This window comes from Panthera onca, chromosome B3 (assembly GCF_046562875.1).
Source record: "Panthera onca isolate mPanOnc1 chromosome B3, mPanOnc1 haplotype 2, whole genome shotgun sequence".
NCBI classification, from domain to species: Eukaryota; Metazoa; Chordata; class Mammalia; order Carnivora; family Felidae; genus Panthera; species Panthera onca.
The window spans coordinates 73,959,795-73,979,823 of NC_138344.1; the positions used below are offsets into that span (position 1 = coordinate 73,959,795).

Genomic DNA, 20,029 nt, shown 5'->3' on the forward strand with positions numbered 1-20,029 from the left:
GCTGGAGAGCCGGCTGGGGGCCTGCGAGCGGGGCGAGGCCTGGGGGCGGGGGCAGTTAGACCGGGGCCGGGCGGGGGGGCCCCAGCGCGGGCTGGCAGGGCCGGACCCTCATCCTGAGTGGCTGCGGAGAAAGAGGGGGGAAGTGGCGAGCGAGGCCCCTCCTCTTTGCCCGCCGCTCCCTGGCCCAGAGGCTCTGGGGCATCAGCACCGCCCCCCAACCCCCCACCCTTCGGCAGCATCTTCCAGCAGCTCTTAAGCTTTGGGGGCATGGGGGCTCCCCCACCCCTCCTTCCTGTTGAGAGCCCCTCCCAGGACTTGGGGCCCCAACCCCAAGCAGGAGTCCCGTTTCTCCAGCCTGGAACCCCAAAGTGTCGGGTGTGGATGGCAGTTGCTGGGGGGGGGGGGGGGGGTCCTGAGAGGGGGTTGGGCAGAGTCGTAGGCCGTCCGCTCCTCAGGCTGCTGTCAGGACCCTTCTGCCCCGATTTTCTGGCATCCCAGGCAAGGGGTGGAGGATGAAAATGTAGGGGGGAGATCGGACCAAGGTGGGCAGTGGGTTTGGTGGGGGGAAAGATGGGGATGGAGGAGGCTCCGCAGGGAAAAGACGAGGGTGGGGATGGGCAGACAGGCGGAAGGGAGGGGGCAGGTTACTCACCATGTGGGCTGGGGCTCAGGCTGCCTCCCAGGCACAGCATCCATGGCAGGATACCTCCACTCCCACCTCGTCCCGGCAAGTCAAAGCCCCCTCCCCTTCCGGAGAGACCGCTCCTACCCAGAGAGCGAAGGTGGGGGAGCCGCAAGAGAGAGTCCCCTCTCTCCCCAGCTGGAGGAGCAGGCGATGGGGGTGGGGGGCGAGGTAGTGGCAGGGGTGGGGGGGGGGATGAGAATAGTGGAGGGGAAAAATTTTGCCTTGGATGGAGATAGGGAAGAGGAGCTGGGAACTGGATGGGAAAGGAGAGGGGGCTATCAAAAGGAGGTGTTTTTTATTATTTTTTTCCCTTCTTATGGTTGGGAAAGGAAAAAAAAAAAATCAAAATTCCGATTCCATCCCAGCACAAATCAATGTTTGCTCCATCCCAGCATCACGGGGGAGGCTGGGCCAGGCAGATTTAAAGGGGCAGGGAGAAGAGAGAAGAGGAGAGGGTGGGGAGAGAAGGAGAGGAAGAAGACACAGTGGCGATGTTAGCAGTGTGTGTGGGGGACCCAGGCAGGAAAGGATGGGTGCCGGCTAAATCTGAGGTGAAAGTAGAGGCAGGTAGAGAGGAGAATGAGGGGCACAGAGACCCCCCCTAGGGTGGAAAGAAACCCAGGGATGCCGGCGGCGGGGAGTGGGGTGAGACCGAGGGTTGGGGGAGAGGGGGAGGGGAGCACAGCGAGAGGGAGGAGACTGAGCTGAAGATGGGGAGGCTGGGGGAGGCTGAAGGCAGGCGGGGGAGGAGAGATACAGGCGAGGCCGGGAGAGGGCGAGAGGAATACAAAGAAAGAGGTGCAGGGGTGAGAGCTAAGGAGGGGGAGATGCTGTGGGGGAGGGAGGGGGGACCCATTCTGGGCCTGCTGAGGGTTGGCAAGGAGGAGAGAAGCAGGGGAGGAGGAGGAAGGAGAAAGAAATAGATAGGGAGAGTGAGAGTGAATAAGGGTTGTAAGGGAGAGCGAGAAAGCTCTGCACAGGGAAGGCCTGGCATGGGCATAGAAATCCAGGCAGCTAGAGCCCAAGCAGAGACAGGAGGGCCGGAAGTGGTGTTCGTGGGGCTCTAGGGAGAAGGATGAACCTGCCAGCCGCTTGGACTGAAGCCAGGAAGCCTTTGGGCATGGATGCCTGTGTCCACCAAACCCACTGTCCTCCAGAAGTAACTGCTGCAGGGGGCCAGAAAGCTCCACTACTTGCACTTTCTGGGGAAGCCTGAGATGGGGCCCTGCAGGAAGACTGGCTTCACCAGTGCTTTTCCAGATCTCACCATCTTCCACCTCTGCTGACTATTTCTCCCTGGGTTGTCTCTCCGAAGGGGGAAGGGTGGTATGAGGGGTGTATTATTATTATTATTATTTTTTTTTATTTATTTTTGGGACAGAGAGAGACAGAGCATGAACGGGGGAGGGTCAGAGAGAGGGAGACACAGAATCAGAAACAGGCTCCAGGCTCTGAGCCATCAGCCCAGAGCCTGACGCGGGGCTCGAACTCACGGACCGCGAGATCGTGACCTGGCTGAAGTCGGACGCTTAACCGACTGCGCCACCCAGGCGCCCCGGGTGTATTGTTTTTGAATGGTGAACAAGGGTTCGTCCTTGGTAGTGCCATGAAGACTCTGGGGCTTTGGAGCCTTTTGTAAACCTAGGGGCTAAGACACATAGACATGTTTGGGTGGGCCCTTATTGTGGTAAGCCCCCCTTTGGTCGACCACCACTCCAACCACTCACTAGAGGGGGAGCGCATCCTGGGCCTTCCTTTTTACAGACTGAAATAGGCACATGCTATCTTTCTGCCCCTCAGCTTACTGATGCATCTATCCTGCACCTAAGCATTTATGAGGGAAGATACTGTCCAGTTACATACAATGGGGTAAATAGTCAGATATACCCAACTGCTTTTATTTTCATACAAAGTCAGGCCCATCCATTTTACAAAGAGAACTGAGGCCCAGAGGGGAAAGTCATTCACTGGAGGTTACACAGCTGAGGTGGCAGAGCTAGGATTAGAACACTAGACTTCAGACCTCTGAGCCCTATAATTCTTCCCAGGATTCCATGTAGTTGGGAACCTCCCTCAGACTCAGGAGCTCCGTTTTGAGTACTTTAGTAAAATAAAGAGCATGAGGTTTGGAATAAACAGGAATTACCCTTGCAATGTATTTTCCCAAAGATGGATACAAAGTTGGAGAAATGTGTATATTTTAAGTCTCCAGGGCAGGGATCACATCTTCTAAGTGCTTTGCACAGAACAGGGCAGCTGTGAGTCTACTTGGGCCAAGACTACCAAGTCTACTTGGTAAAGAGGACTTTCCTCCCTCCCTCCCTGCCTCCCTCTCTTCTTTCCTTCCTCCCTCCCTCCCTTCCTTCCTCCCTCCCTTCCTTCCTTCCTTCTTTCCTTCCTCCCTCCCTCCCTCCCTCCCTCCCTCTCTCCCTTCCTGCCTCCCTCTCTTCTTTCCTTCCTTCCTTCCTTCCTTCCTCCCTCCATTTTGCCATTTAGCAGACATTTACATAGTTTACTGTGTACCAGGCACATTGCTAGGTGCTAGAGACCGAGTATCGTCCTCATGGAGCTTACTAGCAAAAAACTAACCAACTCACTAGTAAACTAACAAGTAACTCTAGTGTAGTTAGTGCTATAACAGTTTCAAGGGGTAGAAGTAGAGAGTAGAGATGGAAACTAAGTTAGGCTGGCTCCCTAGGGAAAGAGGTATCTTAAAGGATGAATCCAGAAAGGATTCTGGAGCAAGCCAACCACCCTCGCATTCCTCACCCTCAGATATTCAGGACTTCCTTCTCCACACAGGGCCTCATCCTACTCAGCCCCTAAGATTTTCCTGTTCTCCAAGAAAAGGGAAGAATAAGAAATCTACAGGACTGGTGAGACCTGTGCCCTGTTCTTTAGGGAGAAAGGGTGGGAGGGGTAAGTGAAAGGTAGGAATTGATGCCTGCTCGGTGGAGTGACTCTGGACGGAATTCCAGGCTGCAAAGCAATGTGTAGAGCTGATGAAGCCCTGAAGAAGTCACTGGCAGAACTATCCTTGAACTTGGCACACTGTCCCAGCCCCCAATATCTCCCTGAGTGAGGCAGTCTTCCAGCCCCAGTCTGGTTTGTCCCTGCAGATCCTATAATCCCTTCTTTTAAATCAGAGGTGCTTCTTTTTGGAGGGTGCACTGGTTTGTTTTGCCACAATGTACCATCATGCTGAGGTCATAGAAAAGGGAACCAACCAGTAGAGCAGCTCTGTGCTTGGAGCTGGGCACTGTGTGTGGCACTTTACCTGCATTACTGCATTCAGTCCAATGGAAATGTAACTGTAGGGGCGCCTGGGTGGCTCAGTTGGTTGGGCATCCGACTTCTGTTCAGGTCATGATCTTGTGGTCCGTGAATTTGAGCCCCGAGTTGGGCTCTGTGCTGACGGCTCAAAGCCTGGAGCCTGCTTCAGATTCTATGTCTCCCTCTTTCTCTGCCCCTCCCATGCTCATGCTCTGTCTCTCTGTCAAAAATAAATATATATATAAAAGAAAGAAAGAAAAAAGAACTGTAACCATAAGCAGGCCAGGCTGGAGGGTCTGAGAACAGGGCTTTCAAAGATGGTCAGATCTATGTCTGAATCCCACCTGTACTGTTTATTAGATGGGTAAAACTGAGCACATTCCCTAATTTTCCTGAGCCACAGTTCGTGTAGTTCTTAAGATGGCAGTGCCCTAATCTACTCCAGAGCTTATTGTAAGGATTGAAATGACCATGTATGAATGGTGTGTGTGATTGTATATGCAGAAACCACCCCCAAGCATACTGCCTAGGACATAATGAAGACCCAGTAAATGGTGGCTTGAAAAATAGGTTGGTGTTATGCCAGTTTTATAGGTGAGGAATCTGGGACCCAGATGTGAATTTGCTCAATGTTGCATGGCTAATACATGGCAGTCCTTGGAGCTGAATGTATCTCAGACCCCCAAGTTGGTATACTTCCACAAAGGCAATTTGGGGACCTATTTATAAAAGACATGCTTATTGTAGAATTAAGAAAATAAAGGACAATATCAAGAATAGAAGTCACCCCTAGTCTCACTGTATAACAAACATGTTAGCGTATTTTCATATGGTTTCCTTCTATGCACTTTTTATTTTTTATTTTTATTTTTTTAGAGAGAGAGCCAGCATGAGTGGGGAGGGGCAGAAGCAGAGGGAGAGAGAATCTTAAGCATTCTCCACCCTGCCACATGCCTTGACGTCACAATTTGGGGATCATGACCTGAGCCAAAACCAAGAGTCAGACACTCAACCAACTGAGCCACCCAGGCACCCCTATGCACTTTTCATTTAACATACTCAGTTAAATACTACATATGCAATTTTGATTCCTACTTATTTGCTTTGCATCACATAAGCATTTTTCCACATCATGAAAACACTCTTGCGTTTTTAATGGCTGCATAATATCCCACTATTTGGATGCAGCATAATTTGTTTAACCATCCCAGCATAGCACTTTTTTTTTTTTGCCATTTGCACAGTTTTTGCTATTAAAAATTAACATCTTTTATACAAATCTTTGCATCTCTGATGCTTTCTTCTAAAAATATCATGGCAAATTCATAGCATATAGCAAAGCAGACAAAAACAAAACAAAACAAAACAGAATAAAGAACTGTCATGTAATCATCATCCAGCCTCAGTGATGATCACGCTTGGCTTATCTTGTTTTTTCCTCTCCCATTTATTTCAAATTTTGGGTTTCATGTTATTTGAGTATTGATTTTTTTTGAAGCTGGATTCCTAACAGAATTACTGGGTCAGAGGATAGAATGCTTAGTAAGATTTTGGATTTATTTTACTCGGATCACTTGCAGAAGGGTTATACAAATTTGTACTCTCACGAATTGTGCATGAGAGTGCTGGTCTTATTGCACCCCGGCCTGCATTAACTTTTAGTTATAACACACACACACATTCACACAGACACACACCTCTTAACACACCTTTTGCCAACTTGGCAGGTGAAAGGGCTTTCTTTATATACATTTGTTTAATTGGTCTCTGGACTTACATTGAGAAGGCACCTGGTGACCACAGTGGAGTAAACCCTCCTGAAAAACCCCTAGGAAACACACTTGTACTTCCTGGGGACCCTAGCCAGGACCTGTGGGGTGGGGGATTCATTTTTCCTGCTATGCTGGGACCAGGGCAGGGAGGAGCTTGGGAAGAATGCTCACCTCATCCCATGGGCAGCCACCAGGGGTCAGGATGGGGCCAGAGATCCTGATGGTGGGAGCGAGGGTAAGAATGGCCAGCAGCCAGACCCTGCATTTCCTCTGTCTGACCACGGCTGGCTGCACACACAGCTCCCCTCTGCTCCTCAGATGGTGATTCCAGAATGTTCTGGATGGCTGTCCCCTGCCTGATCGCTCCTGCCTCTGGCTGCTCCAAGGTTTGGCTTGCGAAAAAGAGAAAGGATGTTTGAGAATTCTATTCTGTTTCTCTCTCTACACACTGTGAGACCAAGTTCACCAGGAGCAGGGCTTTTTAACCGGAGGGCCATAGACTAAGGGACTCAAATAAAATGGGCAAGTGGGGCATGAATATCCATTCCCCACCCCTCCCTTGGGGAGAGGACAATATTTGTTTTGTGAGATTCTGAGAGGGGGATCCATGCCCCTCTAAGTCCAGCATTTTCTGGTACCCCCACATGCCTCCTAAGCCCATTTGCTTCCTGTGGGTGCTGTGAAGGGAGCAGGTTAGTGTTGAAAACAGGGGTCGTCTTGGAGGTTATGCTAAGGGGTTGAACCTTCTGTATTATGCAGTGGAGCTGAGAGATAAGAGTCTGGGGGAGCCTGGGTGGCTCAGTCAATTGAGCGTCAAACTCAATTTTTTTTTTTTGAAAGAGAGAGCAAGAGAGTGAGAGCCGGAGAGGGGCAGAGAGAGAGAGAGAGAATCCTAAGTAGGCTTTGCACTGTCAGTGCGGAGAGCAATGTGGGGCTCGAACTAATGAACTGCAAGATCATGACCCAAGCTGAAATCAAGAGTCAAATGCCTAACCAACTGAGCCACCGAGGTGCCCCAAGCATTCGACTCTTGATTTTGGCTCAAGTCATAATCCCAGGGTCGTGGGATTGAGCCCCACATCAGGACCCACATTGAGCATGAAGCCTGCTTGAGATTCTTGATCTCTCTCTCTCTTTCTCTCTCCCCATCTGCCCACCCCTCTCTTTCAAAATGGGGAGGGGGGAGCTGAATTTTTCCTAGGGTGGGGTGGGGTGGGAGAAGGGAGGTGGGCACTCTAACCATCTGAGCAGTCAACGGGGCTGCACTAGATTTGGGTACATACCGATGTACCCTGCCTCACACTGTGTTTATTTGCATTAAATGACTGGCATGGTGAGCAGAGGATCAGGAGAAGGAAGGCTGATCCCAGGCCAGTGGTGGCCAGTGGATCTTGGAATCTGTACCTCTGAGCCATGGGTGGCAACAGGCACAAGATGTCCAAGGGGGAGAGAAACCAGTCAGGTTACTATCTGCCAGGGCACTGCTCTGAGTCTTACCTCAGCACTGCTGGCTCTCACAGCCCCTGCACCTGTGCATCTGCGAGGTGGGGTTAGGGCCCCCTGGGATTCTCAGACCGGTGCTGGCTGGCCCCATGGGTGCAGCTGGGGTCTTGGAGAGGCTGAGAGTCAAGGCCAGAGTTATCCAGCACATCAGATATGAAGGAAAATTCATGAGCATTCCTAAATCCCACGTTAGCACTCCATTTTATTTCATAATAATGGTTTCAATTTGTATGTAAAGATAACCTGAAGATACAGCAAATTGTGATCATTACCCACATCCCTGTTTGGCAGCCACGGGAAGGGAAGGAGGCAACCGTTTAAACCACAATGATCATACTTATGTGCATACAGGACATTCGGCTTCAGGCTTCCTGGTGTCTGGTCTTCATTCTGGACTTAGCAGTTCACCCGTCTTATTTTCCAGGGCAGAATTTCACCTCTCGAGGCTGCAATTGCTTCTTCTCACAGAACTTCCTTATTAAATGGGGAACGAGCACATGTGAAAGGCACATTCACATCTAGTTGACTCTTTCTCTATGATGAAAATAGAGAAATTGAAAAAAATATTTTAAAACTGACATCTTTGAAGTAAACTGGGAACGACTGTTCAAAATGCTGTGTGCCAAGAATAAGTGAGGGGAGATTTCCACACCTGGGAAATTTGTTTTCAGGTAAAGAGGTTCCTCCTTCTGGCCTGGGGAGCCTGCAGGGGCCCCACCCTCTCCTCCCTTGCCCTTGTGTGAGGCCTCCTTCCAGACATGGCAGCCGCAGACCCGGTTCCTGCTGTTTACACTCCAGGTTCTCCCTGGCAGGGCTGCTCTTGGTAACCATAGAGACCAGGAGGTGCCCCTGCACTGAGTGTTAGGTGGAAGAGAACAAGGGCTTTCACAACACGAGGTCACCCCCCCCCCCCCACATACCTCCCTAATGAATCTCTGTTTACACGAGCATATTTACCTGTCCCATCTGTTGTTTGATTCATAGCTTTCCAACCACCCTGGAATAGGTCGAGATGGTGCAGGCCGATCATCATGTGAGGCACGGAGAAGTTGAAGGCGATTTCACCCTTCAGTGCAGACTAAGCAGCCAGCATGTCCCTGTTCCGTGGTGTGGATCGCTCGCCAAGCAAAACATGGGGTTGTATGCCTAGGTCAGCTCTAGAGTTTCTTATGTGGTATTATTTGTGATTGTGCTGCCCTCCACCCCCTACCCCTTGGCTCTGGAGGGCAGGGGCCCCAGTTCAGTGCTAAGCAAAGCCTGAGGAGCAATAAGAAGCCAAAGGCAGTCACATGACCTCCGGTGTTGTTAGCCCCTTCCCAGGTCCCCCTGGGCTACTGGGTTCTCTGGATTTGTTCTAAAATTCAAAGCTCAAGCTACTCCAGCCAAATCCCCACGCTGGTGAGGAGGAGGCAGTCAGGGAGAGGGGAGATGAGGTGTGGGGGCGCAGCAAAGCTGTGACGAGCTGGGGACTGTTCCTTATGCTAGGCTCCAATGGCGTGGGAATCTGCTGCAGAAAGGAGAGGGAATGTTGGTGGGAGGCAGACAAAGAAGCCCAAAGCACTAAAGGTTGGGACAAACCTCTAGCAGCTGTGGTAGCTACGACTGGGCTGGACCCCCCTCCCTTTGGAATGCATTTGTACTAGTAAAACCCATTATCCGATGGGTTTGGGATGCGGCCAGCTTAGGGTGAGAAGGGCAGAAGGGTGGGGGTCCCTGTAGGAGACCGGGGTAGAGTGAGGGTAAGGGGTGAAGTCACTTGACATTCAACTGTCCAGTAACTCCTCATGATAGACACGACTTGGATGTTAGGCCTGAGCTTGACCACAGGCTCCACACAAGTAGCTGGGGCCCTTGACAAGGCTGCAGGGGCTTCTTCCCAGCAGCCTCGGTGTCTGAACAGGCTCTGGAGTCTGTAGATCGTGTGTTTTGGGGAAAGTTGTGTGACCTCTCTGAGACTCAGATTTATTATCTATTAAGTTGGACATAGTCCTGCCTCACGAGTGTGAAGAGAGTTAAGCTGCACGGCCCGGGGAAGAGCCTGGCAGAGTGGTTGCCACAAGCCTGGTCCAGCAGTCCTTGCTCTGGACCTCCCCTTCCTTCCCGGCCTCTCGCTCCTGCCACTTAGAGGCCATGCAGCTAATACACAGCTCTCTGCCACAGCTTCTGGGCCAGGAGCTTCGTCCCCAGCCCCTGTGGTCTCCCAGAGCCTTTGGCTGTTGTGTCTAGTCTCCAGGACTCTGCCTGGGGCTCTGGAGCAGGAGGCTGGACACAGAGCCACAGACCTTTGGGAATCCGCAAGGCTGGCATCTCCAAGCTCTGGAGAAGGAAACTTTCCCTGCCTCTTGGCAGGGTAGAAACTGGCTCCAGTCTCTGGTCCAAATAAGCCACTTCAAGGTTTCATTCTCATTGGACCCAAGGCTAGACTGGGCCTCTCTTCTCTGTTACCTAAGAGGGAAGGAGATAGGGATTGGCTGTGACCCTGGCCCTGCTCTGACCATGTAGGACCTGAGCTTGTCAGGAAAAAAGGCCCTGTTTGGAGGTGGGACGGGGAGAAGTTAAAGAGCCCTCGACTCCTTGCACCATTCTGCCAACCCTGGCCCTGTTTTTCTTCACCTGAGACTGAGACTAGGTTGCCAGTCCTGACCCAAACTGAAGCCAGTGATTTTGGGCTGTAGAGAAGTCCTTTGTCTGGCAGGGCAGACATTCCAAGAGTGCATCTGTGAGAGGTGGAGAAAAAGCCCTCAGTTATAGGGCAAACCAGAAGGGGCTAACAAGAGAGATTTGTGCCAACAGCAGACAGAGCTCTCTAGGCGCAATTAACAAAAGATTCAAGCTCCAAGTCCTTATCAGAGACTCTCCTGTGGCACTCTTCATTAAGTTTTACACATGGTAGTTGCTGAATGAATGACAACATTAGAGGCACAGCCAGAAGAGAAGGGAAAACAGTGGGAGAAAACACTTATGGAGAGAACAGGCCTGTGTGCAGCCTGGGCTGTGGGACAGGTGGAAAGCATTGCAATCATAAGGCAACTGTGTGCTAGGGCGCCCTGTATAGGCCAAACGTGGCACAGAGTCAGCGTCCTAGTCTTCATGGGTCAGATGTCACATATTGCAGGATTGCCTGGTTTACCACACTACTGTCTCATGGTTGGGGTGTAGACAACTCTGACCTATAGCTTTTCTTCTATTATTCTTGGTACCCAGCCAGTTGAGCACCAGCCTGTATTTGTGGGGTTTGACTTTTATTCCTATCTATAGTAATATTGTTCTAAGAATGGAGGGATCATCTCAACCCCCTATAGTGTCTTTTCCACACACTAGTCACTGTCAACCTTTTACAGTGAATATCAGATACATCACTTCTCTGCTCAAACCCTATTCTTATCCTCCCCTTCAGTCCATCCACTCTAGCTACACTGGCTTCCTTGCTGTTTCGTGAATGATACCGCGCACCTGACTCTGCCTTAGTGCTTCCTGCTGTCCAGAACATTCTGTACTCTCCCACTTCCTTCAGGCCTTTGCTCACTTACTGCTTTATCATCTTTTGCTTGACCTGGCCTGATATGAAACACCCCATCCCACATTCCCCAGCCTCCTCACCTTGTTTTGGTTTTGTTTTGTTTTCCAGAGCACTTGTCAGCACCTGCCCTTTTGTGTTTCTTTCTTGATTACCTGTCTCCCTCCACAGAAATGTAAGCTCCTCCTTGAAGGAATAGACTTTTTGGTTTAATTTTTATTTTTTTCATTTTTTAAAAGTTTATTTATTTATTTATTTTGAGAGAGAGTAAAAGAGAAAGAATATCAAGCAGGCTCCACACTGTCAGCATGGAGCCTGACAGAGGGCTTGGGCCCACAAACCATGAGAGCATGACCTGAGCCGAAATCAAGAGTCGGACGCTTAACCGACTGAGCCACCCCTAATTTAATTTTTAAAAAGATTTTATTTTTAAGTAATCTTTGCACCCAGTGTGGTGCTCAAATTTACAACCCAGAGATCAAGAGTTGTACATTCTACTGACTGAGCCAGCCAGGTGCCCAGAGGAATAAGTTTTTAAAAACTCACTGTTGGGGGTGCCTGGGTGGCTTAGTCGTTTGAGCATCCGACTCTTGGTTTCCGGTCAGGTCATGATCTTGTGGTTTGTCAGTTCCAGCCCTGCATCTGGCTCTGCACTGACAGTGCAGAGCCTGCTTGGGATTCTCTCTCCCCTCCCCCCGCCTCCTCCCCCCGCCCCCGCCCCCCGCCCCCCTCAGCCCCTCCCCCACACTCGCTCGCTCGCTCTCTCTCAAAAATAAGATAAATATTAAAAAGAAATAACTCACTACTATATCCTTAGCACCTAGAGTAGCACTTGGCACATAAGAGGTGCTGAATAAACCTTTGCTGAATTAATAAGTCATGAAGATTTTGAAAACACCCCTCTTGCAGGGTGTTCCTGGCTGCTATACTATGGTTAGTCCTCTGCAGGGGCTGAGAGGTGGCCATTGGCAATCTGCCTGTGTTTGCCTATCCATAAGGGTGTTACCAAACAAGGGGCCATTGCCCAATGCCCAGTAAGCCAAACACCCGCACGGATTTTGTGGCACCACATCAGACACTTCCCTCAAGCTGCCTGCCCTTCACAGTCTCCCAAGAGGAGGCCGAGTCTTTCTCTAGCTTGTTCCTACCCCCGCCATTCCCAGGGGCTGCTTCTGGAAGGTCTGGCCATTCTTCCTGCTCCTCTAATCATCAGCCTCTTCTCATGCTTCCTCCTCTCTCAGGGTCAGTGACTCCTGCTCACCATTCCCAAACATTTTTTCCCTTTCATTCCTTTTTTTTAATGTGTATTTATTTTTGAGAGAAAGAGAGTGCACATGAGAGGGGGAGTATCAGAAAGAGGGAGACAGAGAATCTGAAGTGGACTCCACACTGTCAGTTCAGAGCCCCGAACACACCAACCGTGAGATCACCACCTGAGCCACCCAGGCGCCTCTTCCCTTCAGTTTCGAGACACACTTACTTTGCCTCTTGCCTCTCTGGCTCCTTTTCAGCTTTCTTTTCCTCTTCCCACCCCTAAAACAGAAGGATTTCTGTGTCAGTCTGGACCCATCCAGGAAAATGAGCCCACACAAGGCACTCCATTTAGGCTGTGTGTGCAGGGAATGGCTAGTCCAGTGTTGGAGGGCTGGAAGAGCAAAGGGAGGCACTGTGGTGACCAGATGTGGTGACTACAGGAAGCACTATTACCCCGGGCTGGAGGAACAGAGAGAAGAGGTGGTGTCACCAGAACCCCTGGGCCCAGAGAAGCAGCCTCCCAAACCACAGAACAAGGAGGCGCTGTGACTCCTGTGTGGGTCTTTGGTGGCATGCACTTGGTGACCGTGCTGGTGTCTCTAAGGAGGTGCCCTTCAGTGGCTGTTAACGCCTAAATTGGGAGCCAGAGCAGGGCGAGCTACAGCTCCTAGGCCAAGTCCGGCTGCCACCTATTTCTCTATGACCCGTGAGAATCTTTTTTTTTTTTTTACATTTTTATTTAAAAAAAATTTTTTTTAAGTAAGCTCTATACCCAACATGGGGCTTGAACTCAGAACCCCAAGATCCAGAGTCACATGCTCTACCGACAGAGCCAGCCAGGTGCCCCAAGACTGAGTCTTTATAAGATTTGTGATCATTTTCCTCCTCTTTCCCTTCCCAGAACCATCATCTGGGGTTGAGCCACCGTTACCTTTTGCCTAGGCTACAAATATGGCCTAATTACGGACACTACTCCACGTGAGTTTCAGTCTAGTTCACCCCCTCATAGTCACCACGTTCATCTTTTGAATCATCATGTTCAAAGTTCCTCCCAGCTTCCTTTCGTATGGGTTGGCCAGGCATTTACAGCTTTCCATATAGTCCAAATGACTACAATTTGGTTTCCCAACTTCGTTTTCTATTTCTTCCTTTCCTATACTTTGATATACACCTTTCCCCACCCAGGTTCTGTGCCCTTTACACTCTCCCCTCTGTGGGAATGGCTTTGGTACCTGTGAAAATTAGTTCAGCTATGAGTGACCGAAAACCCAGTGTAAGGGGCCTGTTGAGATTGTACTGGATCCCCTTGGACCTGTTTATCATTTCCCACAGCTTCTGCATATGCAGAGGGCCTGGGAGCAACCTTTAGCTTGAACTAGTGAGGAAGGACAAAAGCCCAGTCCCTTGTCTCAAATTAAGACAAACTCTGAGGTGTAATTTGTGCTCCGGAGCTCCCTTTCAGGATAAGCCTGAGGCTGGCACTTTGCTTGAAAGCACACCCTTGTTTTCCCCTTTCCTGTCTTGCTTCCCACACTCCCTTACTTGTTCCTCCTGGGAACATTTAATAGTTCACTTGCAAGTGAAGCCTGGTCTCAGGATCTGTTTCAGGCAGCCCACCCTAAGACATAAACACAACAGCAGCTTAAACAAGACCACGGTAGGTCTCATATGGTCTTTATGATTTTCATGGATCCGGACTGATTCAACCCTATAGTGCAGCATTCTCAATGTGTAGCTTCCTCTTAGGTCAAAGGTAGCTGCTCCAGCTCATTATTAAGTTCACATTCTAGCCAGCAGGAGGGAGAGAAAGAAAGGAAGAGCATGCCCCCTGCTTTGAAGAATACTTCGTAGAAATTGAATACCTCACTTCTGCTATATCCTTTTATCCAGAACTTGGTCATGTGGCCATGCCTGGCTGAAAGGGAGGCTGGGAAATGTAACCTTTATTCTGGGTGCCCAGTTGCACAGCTAAAATTTTGGGGGCATGATTACTGATGGAACAGATATTAGGGGACAACGAATCATCTCAGTTACCCCCTCCTTCTTATCTCTGCCTGTCCAGATTGTTCAAAAGTCAGTACAAATGCCATTTTCTTCATGGATCCTTCTGTTAAGAAACAAAATTCAACTGAGTAAATTTGAAGATCGAATTGGCTTATTGAAGGATTCATGAATCAGGCAGCATCTCATCTAGCAAGTAGAGGAGAGCTCCACTGAGCTAAACAAAAGAAGGGTTTTCAAAGGCATAAGAAAAAAAAGAAAGGAATTTATTAGCAAGGAGTGCATTGTTTAGGCAATGTTGCCCTCCTAAAGGGAGGGGAAGGGAGCCATCAGGAAATTTTCTAGTATTGGCCAGGAAATTCTTTGTTGATTGGTTAAACATTACATTCCTGGAGGGTTAAAAGTGCAGTTAGGTTAGGCTTTAAGTCTTGGCTTACTGACTTGGGGCCTTAACCTGATTGATGCCCTTTGGGTCCTGTGTTTTGTTTTGTTTTTTAATGTTTATTTATTTTTGAGAGAGAGGAAGAGAGAGAGAGTGCAAGCAGGGGAGGGGCAGAGAGAGAGAGAGGGAGACAGAGAATCCCAAGCAGGCTTCACACTGCCCAACGTGGGGCTGGAACTCAGTAACCATGAGATCATGACCTGAGTTGAAGTTGGACACTTAACCAACTGAACCACCCAGGTGCCCCTGTGGTTTTCTTTTTAACGTAGCCCTACTTGAGGATAAAATTACTCTTTTTTCCCTCAACAAGAGTGCATCTCTGGGGGGTGGCTGGCTGGCTCAGTTGATAAAGCATGTGACTTGTAATCTCAGGATTGTGAGTTCAAGCCCCATGTAGGGCATGGAGGCTACTTAAAAAAAAAAAGTGCATCTGTCATACCTTGTCTTAATGAAAAGATATTTTATTTTCCCAGGAAGTAGAGATGCTTATCTTACTTTTAGTAGCTTTTATTACATACCTTAATTAGAATTCTTAACCCTTAGAAACCTTAATTTCTAAGTGAAAACTAATAAGTAAGTGGGACACCTGGCTGGCTCAGTCGGTAGAACATGAGACTCTTGATCTCAGGGTTGTGCACACTGGGCATGGAGCCTACTTAAAACAAACAAACAAACAAACAAACAAATAAATAAATAAATAATAACAACCACTAAAGAAGTAAGTAATTGTGAACTGCCTGTTATACTGATGAGGTTTTGGGGTGATGGTGGGGTTTGGAGCTATTGACCAAAAAAAAATTCTTGATGTCTTTGGTGCAAAGATTTTATTGAAGTGGGGATGGGGGAAGTGGGAGGGGAACAAGAGTTACCCTGGGGTTGTGGAGAGTGGCTCATTATATACTATGGGGCTGGGGGAGGTAAAGACAAGAGGAAGTTTCCAAAGAAACTTTCATATGCTAAAGACTCACAGATTATTGGAGGCCTAGCTATTGTCAAGCTAAGGTTGTTTTTCCCTCTAGCAAAGCATTAACATTAAGACAGTAGGGAGTTCCTGGAGAAATGTTTTACTCTGCCTGCCTCAAGTATTTGTCAATGGGCTGCAGGTTACAAGGAAATTTAATTTTATCTGCCATTTCCTTCTTGCCTCTGTTCCCCACATCACTATGGAGGGGAGGGTGATGTTGGGGTTCCAGGAAACTGAGTCTATAGGTTTCTGGAGATTAGGCTATTGATAAGATTGCCTTTTTCTTATAATTTACCAAGACATTTGTAAACTGATGGAGACTCTGTCAGTTTAACCATTTGTTTTCTTTCCTTTCCTTTGTTTTGGGCAGCCAGGAGTGCCTGAGGAATACCATACATATTCTACCTGGGGGGAGAGAGAGTGGTGTGCTAGCTTGTACTTTGTCCTCAGCCCACCTTATGCTCCCTCACCAATACCAGCATTCTTTAAATTTGCAAATGTATAAATACCTTTCATAATTTTTAGAAGCATTTGTCTTTTAAAATTTTTCTAATATAGCACTAACACATCCCAATATCTTTTAGTTTCCCTGTAATAAGAAGTCAAAAGTAGATAGCCTATGTTCAGTAATTATGATGAAGTTTTGGTGTGATGGCGGGGGGGCGGGGGGGAGGGTGGTTTCATGGGGTCCAGAGCTGATGGCCAAGAAAGAATTCTTGAAGACATCTTTGGTGCAAAAATGGTGATTTTATTAAACCATGGAGACAGGACCCATGGGCAGGAAGAGCTGCACTGGGGTCGTGAAGGGTAACTCATTATATACCCTCAGGTTGGGAGGGGGTCAGGGATTAAGTAAATCTCTAAGGTATTTTGGAAGCAAGGTTTCCTGGACCTTGAGGGGCTAGCTGTTGCTAGGGAAATACCATTTATCACCATTTAATAAAACCCCAGTCATGAGACCCCTCAGATGCATATGGGGGGCATGGGGCATAAACTTGGAGCTTGATTGCCAGCATATATCCTGGGGCAGTTGAGATAAAGGAAGTTGATTTACAGGATTCTCAAGGTTGGAACAATATTAAGCCAAAATTCTCTTTTGCCCCTAGCAAAGTGTCATCTTTGAGGCGGCTGAGCTCCTAGAGGGAGGTCAGTCACTCTGTTGGTCTCAAGGACTTGTCAATGGACTATAGGCAGTAAGGGAATTTAATTTTTCATTTGCCTTAGTTTCCCACATCACCATGGTAAGCACTTAAACCCCTTTCCTTTGTTCTTGGGTAGCTAGGAGTTGAAAGGAACAGCTTTGAATCCAAATGACAGCCCCGCCTTAGTTTAAAGCTAGGTTCTCTTTTCTGCTTATTATGGATGTTTGATAAAAAATACAATTGCTGAGAAGTTTGTTTTGCTTGCTGTTTACTATGAGCATTGTGAGACCTTTCCTGATTGTAACCCACTGTAGAATGGGCTGTAAAACTTCCTAAATGTAGTCTGATATGTAATGGAATGAGTGATTGTATACAAACTAACCGGCATTTCTCGCTTCTGTAAACCTGCTTGCTTAGCACATTCCTCACCTACCCCCTTCCCCCTTTCTTCCTCTCGCCACAAGTAAAAACCTCCCCTGTGCTATTTGTCTCTGTCTATAAAAACGCTATACCAACCCTATTCGTGGCCTCTTGTGTCACCGGCGACGAGTGTGCAGAGGACCAGGTTCGAACCTGCAATAAACGACCCTTGCCGCTTGGCTTTGACTTACGACTCTGGTGGTCTTTTGTGGGAGGTTTTGGAACTTCAGGCATTACAGAGTGTCAGAGGAATATCACACGGATTCCACCTGGGGGTGGGGGGATGGGGTGCCAGCCTGTATTTTGCCCTCAGCTTGCCTCATGCTCCCACATCAATTAATGATTTATTATTTTATCTTCTTGAGAAATGGTCCTGAGATGGGGATATTCAATGATGTTAAATGAACTCACCACTTAACTTTTAAGTTTTAGGTTAGCAAAGATTTTAGGTTACTAAAAAGATTTGGGGAAACTATTTAAGTAGACATAAATATTGCTGAAAAGTTCATTGATAAACTTTTATGTTGCTTACATCTATTTTATTCACTTGTTTTTAAGAATTGTTTAGGTTACTGTGGTGCCTGGGTGGCTCAGTCGGCTAAGCATCTGATATTTGATTTTGGCTCAGGTCATGATCTCATGGTTGTGGTACTGGGCCCCCCACCCTCCCAGTCAGGGTCTGCTCTGACAACTGTGGAGCCTGCTTGGGATTCTCTCTCTCCCTCTCTTTTTCTGCCTCTCCCCTACATGCACACACATGCCTCTCTCTCTCTCTCTCAAAATAAATAAACATTAAAAAAAAAAAAAAGAATTATTTAGGGCACCTGGGTGGCTCAGTTGGTTGAACATCTGACTTCAGCTCAGGTCATGATCTTGCAGTTCACGAGTTCAAGCCACACATCGGGCTCGCTGCTGTCCCCCTCTCTCTGCCCCTGCCCTGCTTGCACTCTCTTGCTCTCAAAAATAAATAAATATTGAAAAAAATAGAATTGTTTAAATTACATACAAAAGCTTTATTAAACGTTAGACAAAATCAGTCATTATCCCAAGCTATTTTTTTGGAAGATCTTATAAGAGATAACATGAAATTATTTGGCTAATAAACTCAAGTGGAAAAGAAGTTTTATATTTGACGTTAACCCTAAAGACATGCCTGTTTTAATTAAACCAATGAGCTTAAACTTTAATTTACTGAAGATTATCCTAGATCACGTGAACTTGAAAGACATTTGGATTAGTTTCTATCTTTTTGAGAATTTTATTTTATGTTTAAAAATTTTTTTTAACATTCATTTAATTTTGAGAGACAGAGCACAGGTGGGGGAGGAGCAGAGAGAAAAGGAGACACAGAATCCGAAGCAGGCTCTAGGCTCTGAACCATCAGCACAGAGCCCGGCATGGGGCTTGAACTCATGAGCCATGAGAATCATGACCTGAATCGAAGTCGGATGCTCAACTGACTGAGCCACCCAGGCGCCCCTGTGTTTACATTTCAAAGACGTGATAATGGATAGAGAAAGAATAGAAGTTCTTCAAGAATGACTTTGGTTTGCTAAGGCCAATGATTTCCAAGTCTTTTGCATTCAACAAGGGAAGTTTTGGGATTTGTAAAGAAGTAGGTGAATTTTGAATTGCTTCCTAGAGCTGATTTTTGTTTTGTGAAAGATTTGTTGCTCTCACATCCTCAAAGAATCGGGTTGTAATTTAAATGATATCATCCAATGACATTATCTTCAATTTGCTTCTTTCCCTCTGGGTACCTAATTTTAATTTTAAATATTTCAGGCAATATTGAATAACCCTGCTTGGATCCAAAAAGATGGTGCAAAGGATATTAACTTCTCAAAACTCGGAGTCATTTCCAAGGATAGCCAAAAGAAAGAACCAACAATCTGCTAATTCCAAGCCAGCAGAAAGCCAAGTCCAGTTATGCAAACAAGAAGGCAATAACTATTGTTGGGAGAGAAAGAATAAATAATGGGTCTGGATTTGCAAAGGGAGGGATGTGACATTTTATTTTCCTCTCTGGACTGGGTGCTCCAGACAGAAATTCAGAAGAATTGATTCTGGTAAGCATTTTTACCTTTGGCTGGCCTTTGCCAGTTTTTCTAGGATCCCCTCTGAAAGATCTGGTATCTACCAGCATTTTCCCTTGGCTGTTTAAAGGAATAATATAGCAGTTTACCAGGAAATCCTTCAGTTTGGACAACACTAGAAGGGGTTCAAATGAGGCGTCCCTTGAAGGTAGATATGGGGGTGTCTGTAAAGCCATGAACTTGGCAGATTTTTGTTTATGGTTGTGTAGTCTTTTCAGAGTGGAAAAACAAATCAGACAATGAATACTTGAAGGAAGGAAGAGGGGAGCAGTCTTTTCCCTTATGTGCCTTTTATATCTTTACTTTTTCTTTAGCCTTTTGCAATGAATCTTTCAATAAAACTGCTTTGGAATTTTGAAGTCTTTGGAGGAGTGCGCTTGCCAATTTAAATGGGTATTCCATTCTGTTTAATTTGGGAACCCTTGCTTTCAAGTGCATGTCTTAAATGATGGAATTGAAACGTTCCCCATAAAGGCCATTATAATTCCATGTTATTTTTAGTAAAAATTTCCATCTTGCTAGACATCCACAGATTCTAAAATGCTGGTCCTTAGACACAAAATAAGCAGGTGTGCCAGATAGGAGCTGGCCATGGAGGGGCGTTGGGATTTGTGGGGTGTTTATAGTGTGCCTCATTACATGGAAACTTTCTTGAGATTGGCAGATGACCTAGTGTCAATCTAACCCGTTTAATCAGCTTACCCTAACATGGGAGTCTGAGTTAGGTGACAAGTGTTCTAATAGCTCTTAAATGCCCAACCTGAGCCCACCAAATTTTGCAGCTTTTGGCCTCTGAGAGCCCCACTAGCGGTGGCTTTTATTTACACAAAACAAGAGAAGCAAACATGTGCAAACAAATCTTAACTCACCTCAGTCACCAAAACATGTCATTCAGACTGTCCAAGAGAAGACCATGCAATTGTGAACGTAGACTAACCCAGCTGACTCCATTATGAAGAC

The 20,029-nt window shown here is 47.4% G+C and overlaps 2 long non-coding RNA genes across 5 annotated transcripts; one reads left to right on the plus strand and one right to left on the minus strand.

The window, feature by feature from the left end:
- The first annotated feature begins 120 nt into the window (after window positions 1-120).
- Window positions 121-19,428, plus strand: LOC132669455 (uncharacterized). 3 transcript variants are annotated; one of them, XR_009606111.3, is made up of 5 exons: window positions 121-542; window positions 3,488-3,561; window positions 7,658-7,904; window positions 8,218-8,383; window positions 18,759-19,428. It is a non-coding gene; the product is annotated as an uncharacterized LOC132669455 (long non-coding RNA). The 3 variants fall into 3 exon arrangements; XR_009606112.3 differs by lacking the exon at window positions 3,488-3,561; XR_009606110.2 differs by lacking the exon at window positions 121-542 and having other exon boundaries at window positions 3,362-3,561.
- Window positions 7,657-18,130, minus strand: LOC144616675 (uncharacterized). Of its 2 annotated transcripts, XR_013556222.2 has the most exons (5): window positions 17,798-18,130; window positions 12,231-12,283; window positions 8,191-10,936; window positions 7,886-8,087; window positions 7,657-7,767 (listed from the first exon to the last, which is right to left on the minus strand). It is a non-coding gene; the product is annotated as an uncharacterized LOC144616675 (long non-coding RNA). The 2 variants fall into 2 exon arrangements; XR_013556223.2 differs by lacking the exon at window positions 12,231-12,283.
- Window positions 19,429-20,029: the final 601 nt, after the last annotated feature.